Below are 26,001 nucleotides of genomic sequence, written 5' to 3'. Positions count from 1 at the left end.
ATAACTTATGCCTTGTTTTCTTTGCCTTTGACCTTCAGCCCCATGCATTCCTGCAAATGTTTTGCCCACAGCAAACCTTTGAATACCTTAACTTTTCTGTTTTAAATGAGATTTCCAAGTGAATTGATGTCTGAAAAGATAATCCCTTTAGTGGAGAGCAATTGGTATTTGAAGAGAATGAGATCAGGTTGCTAAGGACACCCTTGTTTGTAATCTTTGGTTTATATAAATTATTGGTGAATAAGAGAAATAAGTTTATTCTTTCTTTTAGATGGTAAACCGGAAGGGAAGTGTGTTAAGGGGTAAAGTGAGTCATGGGGTGTGGGAGGCTCAGATGGAACAGGGCTCTGGGACACCTCTCTTTCTTGACATTGGACCTCTAATTTCCATCCCAGGCCTCAAATTAAAAGACAAAGGCTTCTAATCTGCTTGGGTGGGAACACATAAAAATTCCTCTGGGTGGATGGATAGGGGTGGGAAGGAGGAAGTTTGTAGAAACTGAAAGAGGACTTTTTTGGGGAGAGAGGAAGAAATCTCTTGTTTAATCACAAAACCAAAATATCATTGGCATAAAGTTTTCAGGGTTCATCCATATTGTTGCATATGTCAGAACTTAATTTTTTTGATGGCTGAAAATACTTCATATATAGTGTATTTTGTTTATTGATTTACCTGTTGATGGACATGTGATATTTCTACTTTCGGCTATTGTGAATAATGCCATTAGGAACACTGGCATGCAAGTAACTACTTGAGTGCTTGTTTATAATTTTGTTGGGTATGTATCAAGGAGTGGATTATTGGCTTATGTAGTAATTCTATATTTAGCAATTTTAGAAACCGGCAAATTGTCTTCCACAGTGGCCACACTATTTTGCATTCCTACCAGCAGTATCAAGTTCTCCATATCCTCATCAACACTAGTTATTTCTTTGTTTTTGATTAGAGCCATGCTAGTTGGTGTGAAGTGATAATTACTGTGGTTTGTATTTTCATTGCCGTAATGACTAAAGATTTTGAGGAGCCTTCAATGCACTCATTTGCCATTTGTATCAAGTTATTTGCCCTTTGCAACCTTTTTTTTTGTATTCGTTGTGTTATAGGTGTTCATATGTGTTTTGAATATTAACCCCTTATCAGATACATAATATGCAATTATTTTCTCGCATTGTGTAGATTGTACTTCACTATATTTAGAGTGTCTTTTCATAGACAAAAATTTTTAATTTTGATGAAATTTATCTTTTGTTGTTGCCCGTGATTATAATATCATATTTAAAAAATATTGCTAAATCGATGGCCATGAAGATTTGCCGCAGTTTTGTTCTGAGTTTATAATGTGTGGTCTCAAATAAAGGTCTCTGGTCCATATTGAATTAATATCTGTGTATGGTATAAGGTAAGCGTCCAACTTTATTTTCTTGCATGTTAAAATCCAGTTGTCTCGGCACCATTTGTTGAAAAGACGGTTCTGTAGGACCTTAGCATCATTGTTATGAATCAATAGGCCATGGATTTGAGAATTTCTTTCTGGGGTCTCAATTCTATTCCATTGGTTTATAGGTCTATCCCTATGCCAATATCCCATTGCTTATTTAAATTATAGCTTTATATTTAGTTTTGAAATCAGAAATTTGAGACCTCCAAATTTGATCTATTATAAAATTGTTTTACCCATTCAGGATCCCTTGAAATTCTATATAAATTTTAGAATGGTTTTCTTCATTTCTCTGAAGGATGCTGTTGGAATTTAGATAAGGATTGCATTAAATCTGCCAATTATTTGAGTAATATTTTCATCTTCACATTATTAAGCTGTAAGATATTAACTTCTTTTCAGATATATGAACAAAATCAGATATATGATTCTGACTAATGAATCAGGTTTCCCAGTTATTTAGGCCTTTTTAAATATCTTTCAACAATGGTTTATAGTTTTCAGTATACAAGTCTTGTGACTCCTTTGTTAAATTTATTTCTAAGTATTTTATTTTTTTATGTTACTGTAAACACAACTGTTCTCTTAATCTTCTTTCACTTGATTGTATGTAGGAATCCAAATATACCAGTTATGCAATGATTTAATATCTTGAAATTTTATGAGCTCATTTATTGGTATTGACAGCTTTGTGTGTGTGTATATATATATATTCTTTATAGTTTTTGACTTATAAGATTGACTTCTTTTCCAATCTGGATATTTTTATTTCTCTTTCCTGCATATTTGCTCTGACTACAACTTTAAGTATTACGTTAAATAGAATAGTGAAAATGGGCATTCTTGTCTTGCTCTTGATCTTAGGAGAAAAGTTTTCAGTCTTTCACCACTGAGTATGAAAGTTGTGAGTTTTTCACATGGCCACAGCATGTTGAGAAAGTTTTCTTATATTCCTAGTATATTGATTAATTTTATCATGAAGTAGTGTTAAAGTTTGTTAAGTGCTTTTTCTGTATCAATTGAGATGATCATGTAGGTTTTTCTTTTATTCTATTAGGTAGTTTATTAAACTGACTGATTTCATATGTTGAACCCTTCTTTTGTTATTGGGAAAAATCTCAATTGGTCATAGTGTACAATGCTTTCAGTATTCTGAATTAAGTTTATTGATACTATTGTGAGGACTTTTGCATCTATATTGATAAGGAATAGTGGTCTATAGTTTTCCTTTTCTTGTTGGGTCTTTGTCTATATTAGGATAGTGCTATATTCACAGAAGGAGGTAGGACATCTCTTTTTGAAAAAGTTTGAGGACTGGTGTTAATTTTTCTTTAATTGTTTGTCACCTTCACTAATGAAAGCTTCTAATCTTGGGTTTTTCTTCATTAGGAGGTTTTAGGTCACTGATTAAACCTCTCTGTTTCTTTTAGTTCTATTCATATTTCCTACTTCTTCTAGAGTAGGCTTTGGTGGTTTATGGTTTGTTTTTACTTTAATTTATTTCTTGTTGCTATTGTGATTATTTTTTCTGATCTAATGTTGTTTAAGACCATAATTTTTAGAAAAATTTTCACATATTTGTGAGTTTTTCTAAAGTTTTTCTTCTGTTATTGATGGTAGTTTCATTGCAGAGTAGTCAGAAAAGAATTATGATTTTAATATTTTTAAATTTATTAAGATGTTTTGTGAACTTAACATATGATCTATCTCAAATAATGTTCCGAATGCATTTGAGAAAATTGTATACTCTGCTACTGTTGAGTGAAGTGCTTTCAGAGTATTAGATAAAATTGGTCTATTGTGTTAAGTATTAGATACAATTGGTCTATTAATCTTCTGTCTGGTTATTCTATTCACTATTGAAAATGGAGTAATTAAGTCTCCAGATATTATTGTTAAACTATGCCTTCAATTCTGTTAATTTTAGTTTCACATGTTTTGGGAGTGTTGTCATTATATGGGTATATAATTTGTATGTTTTCTTGATGTAGGGCAACTTTTATCAATATATAATGTCTTTGGCCAGGTGTGGTGGCTCACGCCTATGATCCCAGCACTTTGGGACTCTGATTTGGGTGGATCACAAGGTCAGTTCAAGACCAGCCTGACCAATATGGTGAAACCCTGTCTCTACTAAAAATATAAAAATTATCTCAGCATGGTGGCATGTACCTGTAGTCCCAGCTACTTGGGAGGTTAGGCAGGAAAATTTCTTGAACCTGGAAGGCACAGGTTCCAGTGAGCCAAGATCGAACCACTGTACTCCAGCCTGGGTGTCAGAGCAAGACTCCATTACGTGTGTGTGTGTGTGTGTGTGTGTTCATCTTTATTTCACTCTTGTAAAATTTTTGACTTGAAATCTATTTTGTATGATAGCAATATAGCCACCCAGCTCTGTTTTGGATGCCGTTTGCATGAAATATATTTGTCCATTGTTTTTATGCAAACTTTTTGTGTTTTTGTATTTACAATGACTCTCTTGTAAACAGTATGTAGATGGATCTTTTTTTGTTTATTCTGTCAATTTCTGTCTTATGAGTAGCAGGGTTTGATCCAGTTACATTGAAAATAATTACTGATAAGAAAAGACTTACTTCTGTCATTTAAATTTGTTTTCCGTAGGTTTGTTGTTGTTGTTGTTGTTGTTCAATTTCTCTATTACCGCCACCATTTTTTGGTATTCTGTTGATTTTTTTATAGTTTGCCAGTTTTTCTTTTTGTATTGTTGAAATTTATTATCTTAGTGGTTTTCTGGGAAATTACACTTAATGTCTTAAACTTGTAACTATCTAGCTTTAACAGTAACCCAATTTATAACCAACTTAGTTTCAATAGCATAGAAACATTCTGCTTCTATCCATCTCCTTTCCTACCCTTTATATTGTTATTGTCACATATTATGTCATTCTATATTGGGAACTCATTACCATAGATTTATAATGATTGTTTTATATGTACTTTCCCTTTAAATCATATAGGGAAAAAAGTACAAGTAAAAAGTACAATAAGAGTGGCTTGTATATAAAGTTACTTTTACCAGTCTTCTTTATTTCCTCTTATATCTTGAGTTCATGCTGGTGTTCTTTCATTTCAGCCTGAATAACTCCTTTTAGCATCTCTTATGGGAAAAATTTACTGGCTTCTTTTGCCAACCTGACAAAGAAGAATAGGCTGTTCACCACACCATTTTCTCTTCCTCCCAGTCACTCAGCTAGGCTCCTCTTGCCAGCCTCTTTTGCAGGTGTTAGAAAAAATAGTAGAATGTTAAAGTGTTACATACCTGGCCATTCAGACCTCCCACATATGATTATCTCAATATATGCAGTAAAAGCCTTTGATAAAATTTAACATCCCTTCATGTTAAAAATGCACAGTAAACTAGATATTGATGGAACATATCTCAAATTCTTCTTAAACTTTTCTAAAGTTTAGAACTAGAGAGAATACAGTCAAACCCATTTTGGGGCCAGCATCATTCCTGTGTCAAAGTCAGACACAATAAGAAAACTACAGACCACTATCTAAGATGAACATAGATGGAAAAATCATCACTAGAACACCAGCAAAATGTACTCAAGAAACATCAACAAAATTACACATAATGACCAAGTTGGATTTATCCCTGTCTCAGCACTGTTTTTATCATGAAACAATGGTAAAGAGGCTGAAAAGACAACTTAAATACTGAGAGGATAGATTTACCAAACATAGTCTCTCTTAAAAGTTTAATATCTAAAATATGTAAGAAATTCAAACAACCCTAATAGCAAAATAAATAATAACCTGATTAAAAAATAGGTAAAGGACCTGAACAGACTTATCTCCAGAGAAGATATAAAAATGGCCAACAAGTACCTGAAAATGTGCTCAACATCACTAGTCAACAGGGAAATACAAATCAAAACCACAATGATTTATCCACTAACATCTGATGAGATGCTTGTTGTGAAAAAGCCAAGGGATAAGTAGTGGTGAGGGTGTAGAGAAAAGGAAACACTTGTAACCTGTTGATAGGAATGCAGATTTATATAGCCACATTTTTATTTGTTTGTTAAGCAAAATATCCTTGTTGGCAAAGTCCCATGTGAAATATAAAATGCAGTATTATTCTAAGATGGAGTTTAATAAAGGGTTGCTCGATACACCCCAATTTCATAGTTTTGGGGTATTTCTGGATTTACTTCCTCAGAGTTTCCTCTCCTAGTTCTGGGAGACTTTTCTATTTCTGTTGCTACCTGGCTGCCAAATATTACTTCTTTCTAGAATTCATTTAAATAGTATAATCCAGCAAAAATATAAAGATTTTTGTGAGTTTTGAAAAAAAATGTTGTATCACACAAGGAGTCAATGGAAATCTTCTGGGCCCAGTGTAATTTCTATCCTTCCTCTTGTGGCCATTCTTCATCCAAAACGTTCCGGGCCTCTGGTGAAGTGTCTTTCCCCACTGAGTCTAGTCCCTAGGTCTTAGAAGGGAGTGACTCCCTGAAGCTGATGCTAATTTTTAGCTATGTTGAATTCTAATGAATAATATTCACATCACATTAAATTTTTATTTCTTATAAAATTGTTCTAAATTGCCATCTTGTCTCCCAGTCCTTGAAGAATAAATGGACCTTGATCTTGCAGATCCAGAAATCTTAATTCAGTTCAGCTGCCACATTTGACAGACGAGGAAAGTAAAACTCAGAGAAGGGAAGTGATTTATCACAAAATATTGGGGCTATTTGGAAGCAGAGCTGAAGCCATAACTCTGGTCTTCTTTCTCTTAGGCCAATGCCCCTATCCACTTGTGACATTTTTTGCTTTCCTCCTGATTGGCAAGATTGTAATAATGAAAGGTGACAGCGTTGCTTATGCGCCTTGTATTCTTGTCTATTATAACTATAAACCCAAATATGTTTCCCAGAATAGTTAATCATCTAGTAGAAGGTAGTGTAATTTCTCTCCTGTAAATAATAAAAAAAACACCTCTGGTACCTTCTATTATGTTTGCCATATTGTTTTTTAGGCTATAAGGAATTGGTCTCGTGTAGTTGTGTATAAATACTGCCTGTTGGTCTCTCCTTATTAGTAGATGCTGACTAACATTACAAGGTAATAATTGGTTATATTGTACTAGGAGAATAACAGTTTATAACAATATTACCTGCAATAAACTACATAGTTTATTTTCTATTCAGTGAAGCAATTGTTTGGCTTTTTGGCTGCACAGTTTTTTTCATAGCTAAGTTTGTTTTGTCATAAGGCAATCAGGCGGCACAAAAGTATTAACAACTACAGGAAACCAGCATCTAGCAAGAAATTTGAAGATCATGTTCACCCTGAATAAACAAGTGGCTTTAAAAAATTCTTCCAACTTTTAACTTCAAACAGAAAAGTTGAAAAAGAAGTACGGTAAAGACACATGTGCCCTTTATTTAGATTCACAAATTAACATTTTCTGGGATTGGCTTTGTGTGTCTCTATGTCTCTTTTCCTCTTCACATACACACTCATTTTCTCTCTCTTACACACACGTACATATACATGCACACGCTCACATTTTGTGTAGCTCTGAACTGCCTGAAAGCAATTTTCAGACATCAAGAATGTACAAGAATACTTAAGGCAGTTTTCCCAAAATTAGCACATTCTTTTATATTACTACAATAACAAGACATTTGCTACAGATAATTAATATTATGTAGTATGCAGTCTAAATTTAAATGTCTCCACTTGCTCTCAAATATTCTTTATATTAGTCAGGGATCTTATATTGGAATTTTTATCATGTTTCTTATTTTCATCAGTCTTGAATATTGCTTCCCCTCCACCATTTCCCTCATCTTTTGCAACCTTGACATTTTCGAAGAGTGCAGACTAATTGTCTCTTAGACTATTTCTCAAACTGGATTCATCTAACTGTTCTTCTGGATTAGACAAAATGTTTAGGCAAATATTATGTTTCCCATTGCATTCCATCGAGAAGTTTATAATGTCATTTTATCTCAATATTTGTGAAGCTAAGTTTCATCTCTTCATTTTAAATTCCTTACTTAATAAACATTAAATGGATAATAGAGATATATGAATGTCCTTTTCCTAACAATATGTTAGTGTATAGTGTTAGGAGTAATTTCATGCCAGAATCTCATATTAACTTGGTGGTATTTGTAAAACAGTGATTTTAAAATTCAGGCATTTTTCTAGCTCAGGGGCCAGTCAATTTTTCCAGTAAAGAGCCACATTCTAAGTATTTTAGGCTTTGTGGGCCACATACGGTCTCTGTTACTTATTCTAGTTCTTCTTTAGCTGTGTAAAAATTATTAGCTCATGGACTGCAGGAAAATGGTCTGCAGCAGCATTTGGGCCATGAGTAGTAGTTTGTCAAAGTCCTGTTCTGTGTTATAAAGAAGAGCTTTCCTTTTCCTCGTAACACATGTGTGTGTGTGTGTATGTGTTTGTGTGTGTGTGTGTGTTAGAGGGAGAGAATGAGATCCTTAATAACTTTTTTTCTTTATAGAGTTGATCTCTTTAAGCTTTTTTTTTTTTTAAATAAATACACTTTGGATTTAACTCTGGTAAATAACACTGTCTTAAGAAAATTTCATCTTCTATGCTTTCTGATACAATAGCCACTAGCTTCATGAGACCATTCAAATTTAAACTAAGTATAATGAAATTATAAATCAAAATTAAATAAATTAATAATTCAAAAAAAATTAGTTTCTCTGTCACATGAGTCACATTTAAGTGTACAAGTATTCACTCAACACTCGTAGCTAGTGGCTACATATTGAACAGTGCAGATGTAGGACATTTTTATGATTTAGAAGTTGTAATTGATAGTAATATATGCAGATTTCAAATGTATTTGCACAGAGTTATGCAAAATAGTCCCTCATAATTAGAGTTAACTTATACTTTTTTTCTTGTCTTTTATTTGCTTTTATGCTCATTTCCCTTCTTAGTAATTTGTCTATTCCTTTTCTTTTAAGGTACCAAAGTATTTATTATATCTATTGTTTTTTTGTTTTTATCTCACATTTTTCTTTACTTATGCTTTCTTTTGATTTAGTTTATCAGTGTTTTTTAAACTTTTATTTTAGGTTCAGAGGTACCTATGCAGGTTTACTATGTAGGTGTCACTGGGGATTTGTGCACAGATTATTTAGTCACTTATGTGGTAGGCCATGTACCTGATAGGTAGTTTTTAAATCCTGACAATCATCCTTCCCTCCATCCTCAAATAAGTCCCAGTGTCTGTTGTGTCCATGTGTACTCAATGTTGAGCTTTTACTTGTGAGAACACTTAGTATGTGGTTTTCTGTTCCTCTGTTAGTTTATATAAGATAATGGCTTTTACCTTCATCCATGTTGCTGCAAAGGACATGACCTCATTTATAAATAAAACATAAAACAGGACATGACCTGTTTTATGGCTCCATCATATTTTGCGGCTATATGTACCACATTTTCTTCATTAGTCTAGAATTGATGGACATTTAAGTTGGTTTCATGTCTTTGTTATTGGGATTTATGCTTCAATGAGCATATGCGTGCATGTATCTTATTCTTTCCTCTATGATCTTCCTTCCCTCCTTCCCTTTCTCTCTTCTTGGCCTCCTCTTTCCTTCCTTCCTCTTTTTTCTCTCTCTTCCTTTCTTTCTCTTTCTCTCTTCCTTTCTTTCTTTCTCTCTTATCTTCCTTCCTTCCTGTCTTTCTTTCTTTCTCTTTCTGTTTCTTTTTCTTTTTTCTTTCTTCCTTCCTCCTTCCCCACCTCCTTCCTTCCTCTCCTCCTTCCTTCCCTCCCACCCTCCCTCCTTCTCTCTGCTTCTGTCACCCTGGCTGGAGTGCAGTGTCACCATCTTGCCTCATTGCAAGCTCCACATCCCAGGTTCAAATGATTCTCCTTCATTAGTCTCCCAAGTAGCTGGGACCACAAGCGCCTGCCACGAGATCTAGCTGATTTTTGTATTTTTTATTAGAGGCTGGGTTTCTCTGTGTTGCTCAGGTTATCAGGCTGGCCTCGAACTCCTGACCTAAGGTCATCTGCCCACCTCGACCTCCCAAAGTGCTGGGATTACAGGTGTTAGCCACCATACCTGGCCTCCATCGCTCCCTTTTGTATCCCACAACTCACACCTTGCCCATGCCACTCATGCGTACCCCCTGCCTTTCCCCACAGTCACTTTTGAGTCCTGCACTAAATAGCCTTCAGTCCAGAGACCAGACACCAGACAGCAATCTGGACCTCTTCCTTGATCAAAGATGAGACCTCCACAAGAGGGAAATGCCTGCTATGGAGCCTGCAGGCTGAACACAGTCACTCTTCAGGCAAACAGCTAGAACAGAACTGAGTAAAATCTCCAGCCAAAAAAAAACTTCTCATTCAACTCATCCCTAACCCCATTTTACAGATTGAAACACTAAGGCTCAGAGGGGAGGAGACAGAGTAGGCACTGGACAGTAGTCTTTTGGCTCCAAAGCCAAGTTCTGTCCACCCAGCCAGGCTCCATCCTTCCTTCTATAAATGTTTATAACAGTATGTGCTGGGCACTCTTCTTAGGCTCTTTTACACATATCACTCAGTCTGCTTTTCCCATTCTTTTGACAAGTATTTATTGAGCTTCTACTGTGTGCATGAACTGGACTCGATACTATGGATATCTTGGTAAAAAACTCAGGCAAAGTCTACCCCCCTGGGGTTCTAACAAGACAAAGAGAGGGTTGGTGCTGTGGGCAAGGCTGTGAAGGCAATGAATGAAATGGTGGGGTCACACAGGAAGGGTGTTCAGGGATTCTCTCTGCATGGAAGGGGCATCTTCTTGGCTTTGAGATGCAAATGCTAAAATACCTGTGAGCAGCAGGCCATGCCCACTCAGTAACAGAGCTGAGCCGCAACCCTCCATAGATGCCAAACCAAACACCAGATCAGGCCACAAAACCACCTAAGGGCTGGCTGGTTGTGCATTTGGAAGAGGGGGTGCTGTTCTTCCTCCAGGTTGACAACATGATAGATTGAAATATACATGGGATACTGGGAGCAGTGGCTCAGGCCTATAATTTTGGCACTTTGGGAGGCTGAGGCTGGTGGATAACCTAAGGTAGGATTTCAAAACCAGCCTGGCCAACATGGTGAAACCCATCTCTTAAACATACAAAAATTAGCTGGGTGTGGTGGCATTTGTGGGATTACATTGCCTATAATCCCAACTACTCAGGAGGCTGAGGTGGAAGAATCACTTGAATCCAGGAAGTAGAGGTTGCAGTAAGCTGAGATTTCACCACTGCACTGCAGCCTGGGTGGCAGAGTGAGACTTTGTCTCAAAAAAAAAAAAAAAAGGAAAGAAAAGTGCATGAGCTCTGGAGGTGGAGAGATGGAATTGAATCCCAGCTTTTACTTCTCAGTTGTGTGCCCTTGGACAAGTTGGCTTCTCAGAGCTTCAGTTTTCTCATCTGTGAAATGGGAACAACATCTGGCTTGCCGGCGGTCTTAGGATGACTGGGGAGTGTCTGGTACGTAGTAGGTGCTCAACGTGTGTGCTTTCCCATGGCCATCTAAAAGTCCTCAGGGCTGCCCTCCTGCCCTTCCCCCACAACTCCTGTGACTGCCTCTTCAATGGGCACTCAAGGTGGTAAGGAGGCACAGGTGAGGGAGCCACGCTGGATCCACACCCACCCACGCCCATTGTTAGGAAAACAAGCTTTTAGTGCCTGGCCCTGCTGCTGCTGGTGGCTGAGAGTATAAAACGGGACCCAGAGCCAGCCTCTCCCTTCCTGTAAGGCACACCAAGGCAATGGTGTTTAAAATGAAAAGAGGCAGTGGCATTCCTACAGCAAAAAGGGAGGCAGTGGGGCCCCCTGCTGAGGGTTATCTGGCAAGTGTTTCATTCTACCTTCCTCATGGGACCCACAGCCTCTTCATCAGTGATGTCTTCAGGTTCACTGTCCCCAAGCTGCTTAGGTGAGTCCAGACTTAAGGATCTCGCTAAGGCTTGTGGTCTCTTAATGGCATCCATTCAGAGTCCGGGGGCTTCAGCTCTCATGCCTCTTCCTATAGATCTGGTGCTCGGGACACTGGAGGGTGGGTGGGAAGGATACTGAAAAAGAAAAATGATTAATGAGAAAGTGACTGTCCCCCACAGGGGCAAATAAGTAAGCTCTTACCTGACTGTATAAATTAGCTTTTGTTGTAAAATGCCCCCAAATAAGTGGCTTAAAGTTATAAGCATTCATTTATTTAGTTTATAGTAATGTGGGTCAGTAACGTGGACTGGGCTCAGCTGGGTGGGCCTTCTTTTCTTGGCTGGGTTTTCTCATGTGCGTGTAGTTGTGCCTGAAGCTAGCTCAGACATGTTCATGTGGCTAGTAGGGAGGGTTCTAAGCAATAGGCCAAAAGCTACATTTTCTCTTGAGGCTCACAGCTGGCATAGCTTTACCTCCACTCTACTCTTGGTCAAAGGTGGTTTTGTGGCCAGCCCAGGTCCAAGTTGTGTCTGCTCAGCTGCCATAACAGAGTATCACAGACTGAGTAGCTTCAACAACAGAAATGTATTTTCCTCTTGTTTCTGGTGGCTGTGAGTTCCAGATCAGGTACCTGCAAGTTGGTTCCATCTGAGGCTTCTGCCTCTGGTGTGCAGTTGTCCACTTTCTCCCTGTGTCCTCATATGGTCTTTCCTCTGTAACCACCCAGGTGTTTCCCTGTGTGTCTACATGTTCTCCTCTTATCAGGAGTCCAGAATGGGTGAAGGCCCAGCCTAATGACCTCATTTTAACTTTATTGCTTTTTTAAAGGCCCTATTTCCAAACACAGTCACATTCAGAGGTACCGGGGGTTGGGGCTTCAACATATAAATTTTGTGAGGACACAATTTACCTCATAACAAGGGGAGAGAAAAACACCATCTGTTGATCTTGAGGAGCTGCAGTAAGATTGAAAAGAAGCATGGACAGTGGGGGAAATAACCGAGATCACGATTGCGAAAAAGTCAACCACGCCGACTGATCCTCCACACCTGGCCTGGTTTGGGCAAAGGCAACACACATGGGCATCTACTCTCACCAGCTGTATCTTCTCCCTCCTTCCCCTGCAAGCCTTTTTCTGGAGTTTATTGGTGATCCCAAGTCTCCGGCCTGGAAGGGCTACCTCCTCGCAATGCTGATGTTCCTCTCTACCTGCCTGCAGACGCTGTTTGAGCAGCAGAACACGTACCAGATTAAGGTGCTGCAGATAAGGCTGCAGTCTGCCATCACTGGCCTGGTGTAAAGAAAGGTGAGTCCCGGGGGACAAGTGCAGGTCTTCCCAGCCGGGAAAAGGAACAAAACTGAACTGGTTGGAAGTAATGCTATCAGCAGCTGAGAATGCTTTCAGTCCTCACTTATTAGAGTCACTCACGATATATTCTCACTTCCTTTGTTATTTCTCTTTATTTGGATGTATTTATTATGTTGAGACAGAGTCTTTACCCACTGTGGCTTCCTAGAGTGCTGGGATTATAGGTTTGAGCCACCTCACCTGGCCTCCCTTCCTTCTTAAGTCTGAGTCATATTCTGCTTAGCAGATGGATCACACTGTGTTTTTTTTTTTTCATCTGCTGGTGGACCCGTTGGTTGATTTTGTCTTTTGGCTTTTGTGAATTGTGCTGCTGTGAGCACAGGTGTGGAAATCCCTCTCGAAGTTTCTGCTTTCTATTCTTTTGGCATGGATGGCAATGGCTTTGTTAGAGCCAATGGTAATGCTGTGTGGAAGTGTTTTGAGGGACCACCATTCATAAAGTGTTTTGTTGTTGTTGTTGTTGAGATGGAGTCTCACTGTGTCACCCAGGCTGGAGTGCAGTGGCATGATCTGGCCTCACTGCAATCTCCTCCCAGGTTCAAGCCATTCTCATGTCTCAGCCTCCTGAGTAGCTGAGATTATAGACATCTGCCACCACACCTGGCTCATTTTTGTATTTTTAGTAGAGACAGGGTTTCACAATATTGGCCAAACTGGTCTCGAACTCCTTGCCTCAGGTGACCCGCCCACCTCGGCCTCCCAGAGTGCTGGGATTGCAGGTGTGAGCTACCTCCCCTGGCTGTTGTGAAGTGTTTTAATCATCCTGTTTTACTGTTCTTCACCTGGGGTTATGATCTCAACCCTGCTTCTCTCTGTTCCTGCTAAGGGACTCCCCGTAGGCAGCCCAGTCCTTGCCTCTGTCCAGGAGACAGCATACCTGGAAGTGAAGTTGGGTCAGTCCTGCCTCAGTTCTGCTTCTGTTTTAGGTAAATATCCTGTGGGTTCAGGAGAGGAAATACCAAGTGCACATATGGAACACCATGGGCATCCCCCAACTCAAGACTGTGGGAGAGATGGGGTGTTGGAGGAGAGGTAAACCTGGAAGCCACTTAGCCCCACTCTGTCCCCTGCCCCAACTTTTTTTTTGAGATGGTGTCTTGCTCTTTCACCCAGCCTGGAATGCAGTGATGCAATCTTGGCTCACTGCAACCTCCACCTCTCAGGTTCAAGAGATTCTCCTGCCTCACTGGCCTGAGTAGCTGGGACTACAGGTGAGTGCTACCACACCTGGCTAATTTTTGCATTTTTAGTAGAGCTGGGGTTTTGCCCTGTTGGCCAGGCTGGTATCCAACTCCTGACCTTAGGCGATCCACCCACCTCGGCTGCCCAAACTGCTGTGATTCCAGGCGTGAGCCACTGTGCTCAGCCAAGCCCTGCTCCGTTCTAATTCTACTGTCTGTGAAAGGCCTCTGGGAGCTTACAGAAACAATGGCCCCAGTATGATTTCTCCCACTCCCTTGCTCCTGGAGTTCTGGGGACCCACAGTGAGAAGTGATTGTTTTCCTCACTCATCTGGATGTGATGAGCCTGGTCAAAGAAGTTTAATGTTGCTGACTTGCAGCTGATCAGGTCCCTGCCCTGTGGAAATTGCCCCTACTAATTCCTTATGCCTCAGTTTACCCAGCTAACTCAGCTCTATAGCTCTGCCCCAGGCTGGGTTAGGCTCCTCGCTGTCACTCCATGTGGGAATCTCCTGTTATTTATTTATTTATTGAGACAGGATCTTACTCTATCACCCAGGCTGGAGTGCAGTGCTACAATCTCAGCTCACTGCAACCTCTGCCTCCAGGGTCCAAGTGATTCTCCTTCCTCAGCCTACTGAGTAGGAGGCCACCACGGTCTGCTAATTTTTGTATTTTTAGTAGAGACGGGTTTCTCCATGTTGGTCAGGTGGGTCTCAAACTCTTGACCTTGTGATCCACCCACCTCAGCCTCCCAAAGTGCTGGGATTTCCAGCTCACACCGCGCTGTTCCCGTGTGACACTTCAGTGAAGTCTGGTGTGTAGGTGATGGCTGCCTGAATATCTTCTCACCACAGGGCAGGGCTGGGGGCTGTGTTGTCTATAAATTCCTCAGCTTTTTATGCCGGTAAGGAAAGAAGGAAGAGGGGGCCCTCAGGGGACATGCAGCAAGGTTTGGTGTGGACATAGCTCACCAGATTGTACTTGGTGTTCCCATGTAACTTGTAACCACTCTCATAGAAAGTGGCCTACAACCCCAGAGAGTGGGGGTTGCTCTCTATCAGCTAGGGGTTGGGGGAAGAGAAGCTGAGGCTGTACAGAGCCAGGAGACAGGACAGGGCAACCAGGGCCAGGTGCGGTGGCTAACGCCTGTAATTCCAGCAGTTTGGGAGGCTAAGGCCGGTGGACCATTTGAGGTCAGGAGTTTGAGACCAGCTGGCCAACATGGTGAAACCCCATCTCTACCAAAAATACAAAATTAGCCAGGCATGCTAGTGCATGCCTGTAATCCTGGATACTCAGGAGGGTGATGCAGGAGAATCTCTTGAATATGGGACGCTGAGGTTGCAGTGAGCCGAGATCATGCCATTGCACTCCGGCCTGGCCAACAAGAGCAAAACTCTGTTTCAAAAAGAAAAAAGAAAAGGAATTTGCTCTGCAAATATGGCTGCAGGGGCAACCCCTGATGTGTCCTCCCTTCCCTGCTCCTGCTCATGCTCCAACATCACCCCCAACCCCCAGCCATGGATTCAAAGTCCTGCAGTGCAGACAGCATGGATTTGCAGAGCTGTGAGCCTGGGGTCTGTCCTGCAGCAGGAGACACAAAGGAGGGAGCCCTGGGTTTGAGCCAGAGTCAGCCTGTGGTGTCCCCCTGGAGGCCCTGGTCCCGTTGTGTTTTGTGACACTCCCCCATTTCCTCACACAAGCCACCCTCATTTTCAGCATAAATACAGATGCTCCTTAACTCATGATGGTGTCATGTCCCCATAAATCTGTCATAAATTTGTAATAGCAGCCAAGTCCAGTAGCTCACATCAGCAATCGCAGCACTTTGGGAGGTCAATGTGGGAAGATTGCTTGATCCCAGGAGTTCAAGACTAGCCTGGGCAACATAGAGAGATTCTATCTCTATGTGGGGGAAAAAAAGTAAAAATATACTAAGTTGAAAATGCATTTATTTATTTTTTGAGACAGTCTCACACTGTCATCCAGGCTTGAGTGCAGTGATGCAATCTTGGCTCACTGCAACCTCTGCCTATCAGGTTCCAGTGCTGGGATTACAGGCATGAACCACCGTACCTGGCCTATTTATTTTTATTTTTGAAGGTGGAGTCTGGCTCTCTTTCCCGGGCTGCAGTACAGTGATCCCATCTTGGCTCACTGCCTGCAACCTCTGCCTCCCGGGATCAAGTGATTCTCCTGCCTCAGCCTACTAGGTAGCTGGGACTACAAGTACACTACCACACCCAGCTACTTTTTGTATTTTCAGTAGAGACAGGTTTTCACCATGTTGCCCAGCCTGCTCTTGAACTCCTGAGCTTAGGCAATCTGCCCACCTCAGCCTCCCAAAGTGCAGGGATTACATGTGTGAGCCACCATACCCGGCCCGCAAATGCATGTAATACACCTACCCTACCAAGTATTGGAGGTTAGCCCAGCCGACTTTGGGTAGAGAACAAGCAAGCAGTAGTAAAAAGAGAACAAAACCCTCTCACCCTTCCCCACCTTGGATCATGACTTTGACGTTTCAGGGGTCCAACCTTCATGAATGTTTGTAGAAATAGGTAATAAACTTGGATTAATGTACCCACGCTTAAGTGTACAATTCAATGGCATTTGGTAGATTCACAATATTGTGGAACCAGTGCCACCATCTGTTTCTAAACTTTCTCAACATCCCAAATAGAATGCCGTCCTCATGAAGCAATAGTTTACCTACTTTTTAATTTTTATGTATGTATGTATGTATGTATGTATGTATGTATGTATGTATTTATTTATTTATTTATTTTGAGACCGAGTCTTGCTCTGTCTCCCAGGATAGAGTACAATAGCGCAATCTCGGCTCACTGCTACTTCTGCCTCCCAGGTACTAAGCAATTTTCCTGCCTCAGCCTCCGGAGTTGGGATTATAGGCGCATGCCACCACACACAGCTAATTTTTGTATTTTTAGTAGAGACGGGGTTTCACCGTGTTTCTCATGCTGGTCTTGAATTCCTGACCTCATTGTGATTCACCCACCTCAGCCTCCCAAAGTCTTGGGATTACAGGCGTAAGCCACCATGCCCAGCCTACATTTTTTGTTTTGTCAGAGACGAGGTTCTGCTCTGTTACCCAGGCTGAAGTGGCTTGATTATAGCTCACTGCAGCCTCAATCTCTTGGGCTCAAGTGACCCCTCCTGCCTCAGCCTCCCAAGTAGATGGGACTACAAGTGTAAACAATTGCACGTGGCTAATTTTTATCTTTTTTATAAAGAGGGGATGTCACTATGTTCCCAGGCTGGCCTCAAACTCCTGGGTTTTAGCCATCCTCCCACCTCAGCCTCCCTGTGGGGAGGGCAGCCGTATAGTCATTCTAGATTGGTAGATAGTTGTTCGATGGTAGAAACTTTTCGCTTTGAGGAGAATGCTTCTCAAATTATGAAAATTATAAGAATAACTGCTGTTAGTGAGATGAAAGATCCCACAGATGAGACAGTGTTTCATGTGGTATATGCATCTGGATAGTCTGAGTATCGTCGAGGTATTCCGGATAGGCCAAGGAAGTGCTGCGGAAAAAAGGTTAGATTTACTCCTACAAACATAATAGTAAAATGAACTTTAGCATAGGCTTGGTCAAGTGTGTAGCCTGAAAACAGTGGAAATCAGTGAATAAAGCCTCCCATAATAGCAAATACTGCTCCCATAGATAATACGTAATGAAAGTGTGCTACTACATAGTATGTGTCGTGTAATACAATGTCTAATGATGAGTTGGCTAATGCAATTCCTGTCAATCCGCCCACGGTGAAAAGAAAAATAAAGCCCAAGGCCCATAGTATTGCAGGGGATCATTTAATATTACCGCCGTGTAGTGTAGCTAGTCAGCTAAATACTTTTACTCCGGTGGGGATTGCGATGATTATAGTAGCTGATGTGAAATATGCGCGAGTGTCTACATCTATTCCTACTGTGAACATATGGTGGGCCCATACAATAAATCCCAGGAAGCCAATGGATATTATAGCTCAGACCATACCCATGTAGCCAAATGGTTCTTTTTTATTGGAATAATATGTTACAATGTGTGAAATTATTCCGAAACCTGGTAGAATGAGAATATACACTTCAGGGTGACCAAAAACTCAGAATAGATGTTGATATAGAATGGGATCTCCGCCACCAGCAGGGTCGAAGAAAGTAGTATTGAGATTACGATCAGTTAGTAATATAGTAATTCCGCAGCTAGGACTGGAAGGGAAAGTAGAAGAAGGACCGCTGCAATTAGGACAGATCATACAAATGGGGGGGTTGATATTGGGTCATGGCTGGGGGTTTTATGTTGATAATTGTTGTAATAAAGTTAATAGCCCCTAGAATGGAGGAGACACCTGCTAAATGCAACGAAAAAATAGTTAGGTCTACAGAAGCTCCTGGGTGTGATATGTTACCTGCTAAGGGGGGGTAAACTCTTCAGCCAGTTCCGGCACCAGCTTCTAGGGTAGAGGATGCGAGTAGGAGAAGGAATGAAGGGGGTAGAAGTCAGAAGCTCATGTTGTTTATTCGGGGAAATGCTATGTTGGGAGCACCAATTATTAAAGGGACAAGTCAGTTCCCAAAGCCTCCAATTATGATTGGTATTACTATGAAGAAAATTATAATAAATGCGTGAGACGTTACAATAACATTGTAGACGTGATCATCTTCTATTAGACTTCCTGGTTGGCCTAATTCTGCTCGGATTAGAAGGCTTAGGGCTGTTCCTACTGCTCCTGCTCATGCACCAAATAGTAAGTATAGAGTTTCGATGTCTTTGTGATTGGTTGAAAATAATCAGCGATTTATGAACATAGTTAGGGGTAAAATGGCTGAGTAAGCATTAGACTGTAAATCTAAAGACAGAGGAGTAACCCCTGTTTTTACCAGCCCCGAGGTGACATATCATATTGAATTGCAAATTCAAAGAAGCAGCTTCAACTCTGCCGGGGCTTCTCCCGCCTTTTTTTCCCTGACGGTGGGAGAAGTAGATTGAAGCCAGTTGATTAGGTTATTTAGCTGTTAACTACATTTTTGTGGGTTAGAGTCCCATCAATCTAGGAAGGGCTTAGCTTAATTAAAGTAATTGATTTGCGTTCAGTTGATGCAGAATAAAGTTCTGCAGTCCTTATAATGGTGCAGAAATTAAGTAAAGTTTACTTACTAAGGGCTTTGAAGGCTCTTGGTCTTATTAACCTAAATTTCTAGTTTATAAGTATTAGTGGGGTTAAAAGTAGTAGTAATGTGGAAAAAGTTACGAGTGGGGGTAGGAGTGGCATTGGTTTTATGTGTTTTAGTTGTCAGTTAATTTTTGTGTTGTTGGATGCGGGGAATATTGTTATTGAGTTGGAGTATGTTAGGCGTATATAGAAGTAGAGGTTTATTAGTGTTAATATGGCTATTGTGAGTGGGATAATTAGGTTATTTTTTTTGTAAGTTCTTGTATAATAGCTCATTTAGGGGAGAAGACTGTTAGTGGGGGTAAGCCTCCTAAGGATATTATTAGTGGAATTATGGGTATTATTCATGTTAGTTTGTTTCAAGTGTGCGATAGTGATAGGGTTGTTACATTTGAGTTTAGGTAAAAAATTATAAATGTGGAGATTGTTAGGAAGATATAAATAATAAGGGTTAGAATGGTGATGCTTGGGTTGTAGTATAGCACTGCTATTATTCATCCCATGTGGGTGATTGAGGAGTAGGCTAGAATTTTTCGTAGTTGTGTTTGGTTAAGTCCCCCTCAGCTGCCAACCATAATTGATAGGATTGAGATCATTAGGATAATGTTCATATTTATTGATGGGAAGATTTGAAATATGATTGACAAGGGGGCAAGTTTTTGTCACGTGAGAACAATTATGGCTGGAATTAGGGGGATTCCTTGGGTTACTTCTGGAAGTCAGAAGTGGAGGGGAGCTATTCCTATTTTTATTACTAGGGCAATTAGTATTATTGTGGATAAAATTTGGTTATGGCGTGGGTTGATTGTTCATTGTCCGGAGGTTAAGTTATTAAGGAATATGGCTATTAGGAGAATTATTGATGCTGTTGCTTGGATTAGAAAGTATTTAGTAGAAGCTTCTGTGGATCGGGGGTTTGTGTTTTTGGCTAAAATTGGTACGATGGCTAATCTATTCAGTTCTAGGCCTATTCAGGCTAGAAATCAGTGTGAGCTTAGAATTGTAATTGTGGTTCCTGTTAGGATGGTTAAGGAAATAATGAGGTGGGCTAGGGGGTTGATATTAGTACGGTAAGGATTTAACCAACATTTTCGGGGTATGGGCCCGATAGCTTATTTAGCTGACCTTACTGTTTAGGATATGGTGTAATAGGTAGCACGGAGAGTTTTGAGTTCTCAGGTATGGGTTCAATTCCTAAAATCCTAGAAATAAGAGGCTTTAAACCTCTATAATTTACTCTACCAAAGTAACTCTTTTGTCAGACATATTTCTTATGTTTGTGGTGGGATACCAGATATTAAGATGGGCATTGAAATCTATCATATGCATAGTGCTAGTGTAAGAGGTAAGAAATTTTTTCATAGGAGGTATATTAGTTGATCATAGTGGAATCGAGGATATGCTGTTCGAATTCATAGGAATAAGGTGGTTAGTAGGAGGGTTTTAGTTATAAAGTTGATTGTGTATGTTTCTGATATGGTCATGTTGAATGATGTTGCTAGGAAGATGGTGGTGGTTAGGGCACTTATTGTGATAATATTTATGTATTCTGCTATAAAGAATAGGGCGAATGAGCCTGCGGCATATTCAATATTAAAGCCTGAAACTAGCTCTGATTCACCTTCTGTTAGGTCAAAGGGGGCTCGGTTGGTTTCTGGGATTAAGGGTATGAGCCACTGCACTTGGCCCTCATGCAGTTTATTGAATACTATACTAACAGTAAAAACCAGAAAGGTTGTATCAGTACTGGAAGGACAGTTTCTACTTAATGTGATCGTTTTTGTGCCACTGTAAAATCAAAAAATCGTGTGATCATCTGCACTTGCAACTACTGGTAGACTTAGACACTTGGATTTTAGATCCAGAAACATCCAAACACTTCCTGCCGGGTGGGAGAAGGCTTTAAGGGTCAGAGCTCTTAGCTGCTAGCAAGAGAAGCCCATTCAGGCTGAGTTTAAAAACTGAGGCCAGGCACTGTGGCTTATGCCTGTAATCCCAGCACTTAGGGAGGTCGAGGTGGGTGGATCATCTGAGATCAGGAGTTTGAGACCAGCCTGCCCAACATGAGGAAACCCTATCTTACTAAAAATACAAAAATTAGCCATGCATTGTTGCACATGTCTGTAGTCAGATCTACTTGGGAGACGGATGCAAAAAAATTGCTCAAACATGGAAGGCAGGGGTTGCAATGAGCTGAGATTATGCCACTTCACTCCAGCCTGGTGGCAGAGCAAAACTCCATCTCAAGAAAAAAACAAAAGAAAGAAAAGAAAATGAATTCATGGGCAGGTGAGAAGTATCGAGGAGACACGAAATTAAGATGACAGGCAGCCAGCTGGACAGCCACAGCCTCATCAAACCCAAACATGCAGAGGCTGGCCTAGGGGGGTGACACAGAAATTGCCAGGCATGATGGCTCATGCCTGTAATTTCAGCATTTTAGGAGGCCTAGGTGAGCGGATTACTTGAGACCAGGAATTCAAGACCAGCCTGACCAATATGGTGAAACCCCAACTCCGTTCAAAACACAAAATTAGCCAGGCACGGTTGCAGGTGCCTGTAACTCCAGTTACTTGGGAGGCTGAGGCAGGAGAACTGCTTGAGCCTGGGAGACGGAGGTTGCAGTGAGCTGAGATCACACCATTGGACTGAAGTCTGATCAACAGAGTGACTCTGTCTCAAAAAAAAAAAGGACACATCGAGACGATTTCTACGCAGAATTGTGAGTGAGTGTCCCTCCTTTTCGGGGTAATGTCAGGAAATTTCCAGAATCTGGGAGTGGGCACCAAGCATGTGGCTGAGAATCCTGGACAGTAGCAACATCCAGATGTACTTAGCAGAGGAATCAGGGATGTGCCTGACTGGGGTATCAACAAAGACTTCAATTCCAGCTGGCTGTTCATGTTGATGCTATATATCCAGTATATAAATTCTCCTGTCAGAAACTCTAGTTAGAAAGGCAAAGAAGAAAGAAAATCGTCCTTCCGTTCCCCGAAGGAAAGGGCAAGAAGGCAGGAAAGTGGAAGGGAACTTCCTGGTGCTGCAGCCTGAATCTCCACTCGTGTTGCTGTCTTCCCCACTAGACTCTGTACTTCCAGAAAGGGCTGGAGATGAGCACAATGCCAGCCCCTCCCTTCTCTCCAGAAGTATTCCCCAATGCTGACATTCACAGTAATTGCTGATTTCTGTTCCTCTCTCTCTTTTTGTTTTGTTTTTTTTGAGGCAGGTTCTTGCTCAGTTACCCAGGCTGGAGTGCAGTGGTATAAACATGGCTCACTGCAGCCTTGACTCTTGGGCTCAAGTGATCATCTCCCCTCAGCCTCCTGAGGAGCCAGGACTATAGGCGTGCATCACCATTCCCGGCTAATAAAAAAAAACTTTTTTCTGTAGAGACAGGGTCTTACTATGTTGCCAGGCTGATCCCAAACTCCTGGGCACAAGCGATCCTCCCTTCTCGGCCTCCCAAAGTGTTTGGTGTTACAGGTGTGAGACACCACACCTGGCCTCTTTCTGTTTCTTTAGAGTAGAGCAGCCCTAGTATGCATCTCCAACCCATAACTGTTTCCCAGCATTGTTATGTCTTTTAAGCCTCTTTCAATTTCCAAGTTTGTTAGCTGGGTGAGTGCTCACACCTGTAATCCTGATGTGATAGGATCATTTAAATTCAGAGGTTTGAGACCGACCTGGACAACAAGGGGAGACTCCTGTCTCCACAAAACCTAATTTTTTTTTTAACTCCAGCCAGGCTGCAGTGCAGTGGTGTGATCTCAGCTCATGGCAACCTTCACCTCCTGGGTTCAAGCCATTCTTCTGCCTTATCCTCTCGAGTAGCTGAGATTACAGGCACATGGGACCATGCCCAGCTAATTTTTATACTTTTAATAGAGCCAGGGTTTCACCATGTTAGCTTGGCTGTCCTCAAACTCCTGACCTCAGGTGATCTGCCCACTTCAGTCTCTCAAAGTGCAATGATTGTGATCACAGGTGTGAACAGTGCCCAGCAAAAACTAAAATTTAAAAAAATATGCAATCTACAAGTTTTTTCTCTATCCCTTTTCCCTTTTTATTCTTTTTTCTTTTTTTGAAAGAGAGTCTTGCTCTGTCACCCAGGCCAGAGTGCAATGGCACAATCTCAGCCCACTGCAACCTCCGACTCCCGGGTTCAAGTGATTCTCTTGCTTCAGCCTCCTGAATAGCTGGAATCACAGGCATGTGCTACCACACCTGGCTAATTTTTGTATTTTTGGTAGAGATGGGGTTTCTCCATGTCGGTCAGGCTGGTCTCAAACTCCTGACCTTGTGATTTGCCCACCTTGGCCTCCCAATGTGCTGGAATTACAGGCCTGAGCCAGCTTGCCTGGCCTATCCCTTTGCCTTTCTATGAATTTTGGAAGACTCCACATTGTTGGGTCTTTCTCAAAGTCTAAATTTCCTTGGTGAAGGTGAACCCGTTCTCTGTCTTTTGTATTTGTGGCACATTTGCAGCTGGATTCATGGTCACCCCATTAGATTAGAGTTTGATTATGTTGGCAAGATTCAGTGGGTGATATGATTGATCTCTTATTGGTGATGAATACTATCCTATTGTCTCTATTATTTTGTTCATTTTTTAAATTATTTTAAATTTTTAAAATAGGGGTCTCATTTAGTCACCCAGGCTGGAGTGCAGTGACTCCACCATAGCTCACTGAAGCGATCCGCACACCTCAGTCTCATGAGTAGCTGAGACCACACACCTCCACACCCAACTTTTTTTCTTTTTTGAGATGAAGTCCCGCTCTGTCGCCCAGGCTGGAGTACAGTGGTGGCATCTCAGCTCATTGCAGGCTGCGCCTTTTAGGTTAATGCAATTCTGCCTCAGCATTCTGAGTAGGTGGAATTGTAGGCACCTGTCACCACACCCAGCTAATTTTCATATTTTTAGTAGGGATGGGCTTTCACCATGTCGGTCAGGCTGGTCTGGAACTCCTGACCTCAAGCGATCTGCCTGCCACAGCCTCTCCAAGTGCTGGGATTACAGATGTGTTCCACCGCACCGCACCTGGCCAATGCCCAGCATTTTCTTTTTTTAGACCGAGTGTTGTTTTGTTACCCAGACTGGAGTTTAGTGGCGCAATCTCAGCTCACTGCAATCTCCACCTCCTGGGTTCAAGCGATTCTGCCGCCTCAGCCTCCTGAGTAGCTGGAATTACAGACACCCACCACCACGGCCAGCTAATTTTTTTATTTATAGTAAAGATGGTGTTTCATCATACTGGCCAGGCTGTTCTTGAACTGACCTAGTAATCCACCCATCTCAGCCTCCCAAAGTCCTGGGATTCCAGGCGTGAGCCACCATGCCTGGTACCTAATTCTTATTCACTGGTCATGGATGGGAGCTATGGAACGTTTTTACAGAACACATGCTGGCCCCATCAGAACATCAGGGTTCAGTCTCCTAAGAGATGTTCCTCTGTTTGTGCTACACACCCAAATAATCCATCACAGTCCACTGTTAGAATATTTCCAGAAATTACAGTGGCTACAGTCTAGATGAAAAAACACTGAAGTAGGAGTCAGCAGACCCCGGGACTCTTTTGACTCAGCCACTAACAACTTCATGTGGACTTGGGGGAAAAAAAGCTGGAGCGACCACACCTGTAATCCCAGCATTTTGGGAGGTTGATGTGGGAGGATTGCTTGAGCCCAGGAGTTTGAGAGCAGCCTGGGCAACATAGCAAGACCCCATCTGTACAAAAAAACTTCAAAAAATTTTCCAGGTGTGGCTGTGTCCCCCTGTAGTCCCAGCTACTCAGGGGGCTAAAGCTGGAGGATTACTGGAGTCCCGGAGGTCAAGACTGCAGTGAGCCAAGATCATGCCATTGCACTCAAGCTTGGGTTTCAAAGTGAAACAAAGCTGGAGCTTTTGTTTTCGCATTTGTAAAAGGTAAATGATACTATCTCCTTCATGGAGTTACTGTGAGGATAGAAATACAATTATTTCTTTTACCTCTTTTTTTAGAAATACAATGAGATAGGCATAGTGGCGAGGTGAGGTGGCTCATGCCTGTGATCCCAGCACTTTGGGAGGCCGAGGTGGGTGAATCACCTGAGGTCAGAAGTTCAAGACCAGCCTGGCCAACATGGTGAAACCCTGACTCCACTAAAACTACAAAAATCAGCCCAGCGTGGTGGCACGTGCCTACAATCTCAGCTACTCAGGAAGCTGAGGCAGGAGAATTGCTTGAACCCAGGAGGTGGAGGTTGTAGTGTGTCGAGATCGTCCCACTGCACTCCAGCCTGGAAGACAGAGCAAGACTCCATCTCAAAAACAAAACCAAACAAAACAAAACCCGGTGTGGTGGCTCATGCCTGTAATCTCAGCACTTTGGGATGCCGAGGTGAATGGATCACCTGAGGTCAGGAGTTCAAGACAAGCCTGACCAACATGCAGAAACCCTATCTCTCCTAAAAATGCCAAATTAGCCAAACATGGTGGCGCGTGCCTGTAATCCCATCTACTTGGGAGGCTGAGGCAGGGGAACTGCTTCAACCTGGGAAGCAGAGGTTGCAGTGAGCCGAGATTGCACGCCAGCATAAACAACAAGAAGGAAACTCCGTCTCAAAAATAAAAATAATAGATAGGCACACTGCACAAGACAATGTCAGGTGACACCTGTGCCACAACTTAATACCACTTTGAGTCCGGACAGACAACATAGGTCTCTGTGCCTCAGTTTTTCCACCTGTCAGATAAGAATCATATGAGGATGCTCTCCTAAGATGATGCTCAAGGCTAAATAATGTTACCCACGAACGAGCCTAGACAAGGACCTCCTGCATTTTAAATACTCTTCCCTTTTGGCTGTTGTCCTTACTGTTATTATTTT

General features: G+C 41.5%; 1 protein-coding gene across 3 annotated transcripts in view; it reads left to right on the top strand.

The window, feature by feature from the left end:
- The window catches only part of LOC144580912 (uncharacterized), an 89,954-nt gene that overhangs the window by 32,475 nt on the left and 31,478 nt on the right, over positions 1 to 26,001 (top strand). Inside the window, exon 1 of one of the 3 annotated variants that reach the window (XM_078361614.1) lies at positions 11,194 to 12,692. The exons of the other annotated variants lie outside the window; for them this stretch is intronic. The gene's annotated coding sequence lies outside the window, so the exon portion shown is untranslated. Of the gene's footprint in view, positions 1 to 11,193; positions 12,693 to 26,001 lie in introns of those variants that run through there. 3 annotated transcript variants of the gene reach the window in all.

This window comes from Callithrix jacchus, chromosome 22 (assembly GCF_049354715.1).
Source record: "Callithrix jacchus isolate 240 chromosome 22, calJac240_pri, whole genome shotgun sequence".
In the NCBI taxonomy this organism is placed as follows: Eukaryota; Metazoa; Chordata; class Mammalia; order Primates; family Cebidae; genus Callithrix; species Callithrix jacchus.
This window is presented reverse-complemented; position numbering and strand designations above follow the sequence as displayed.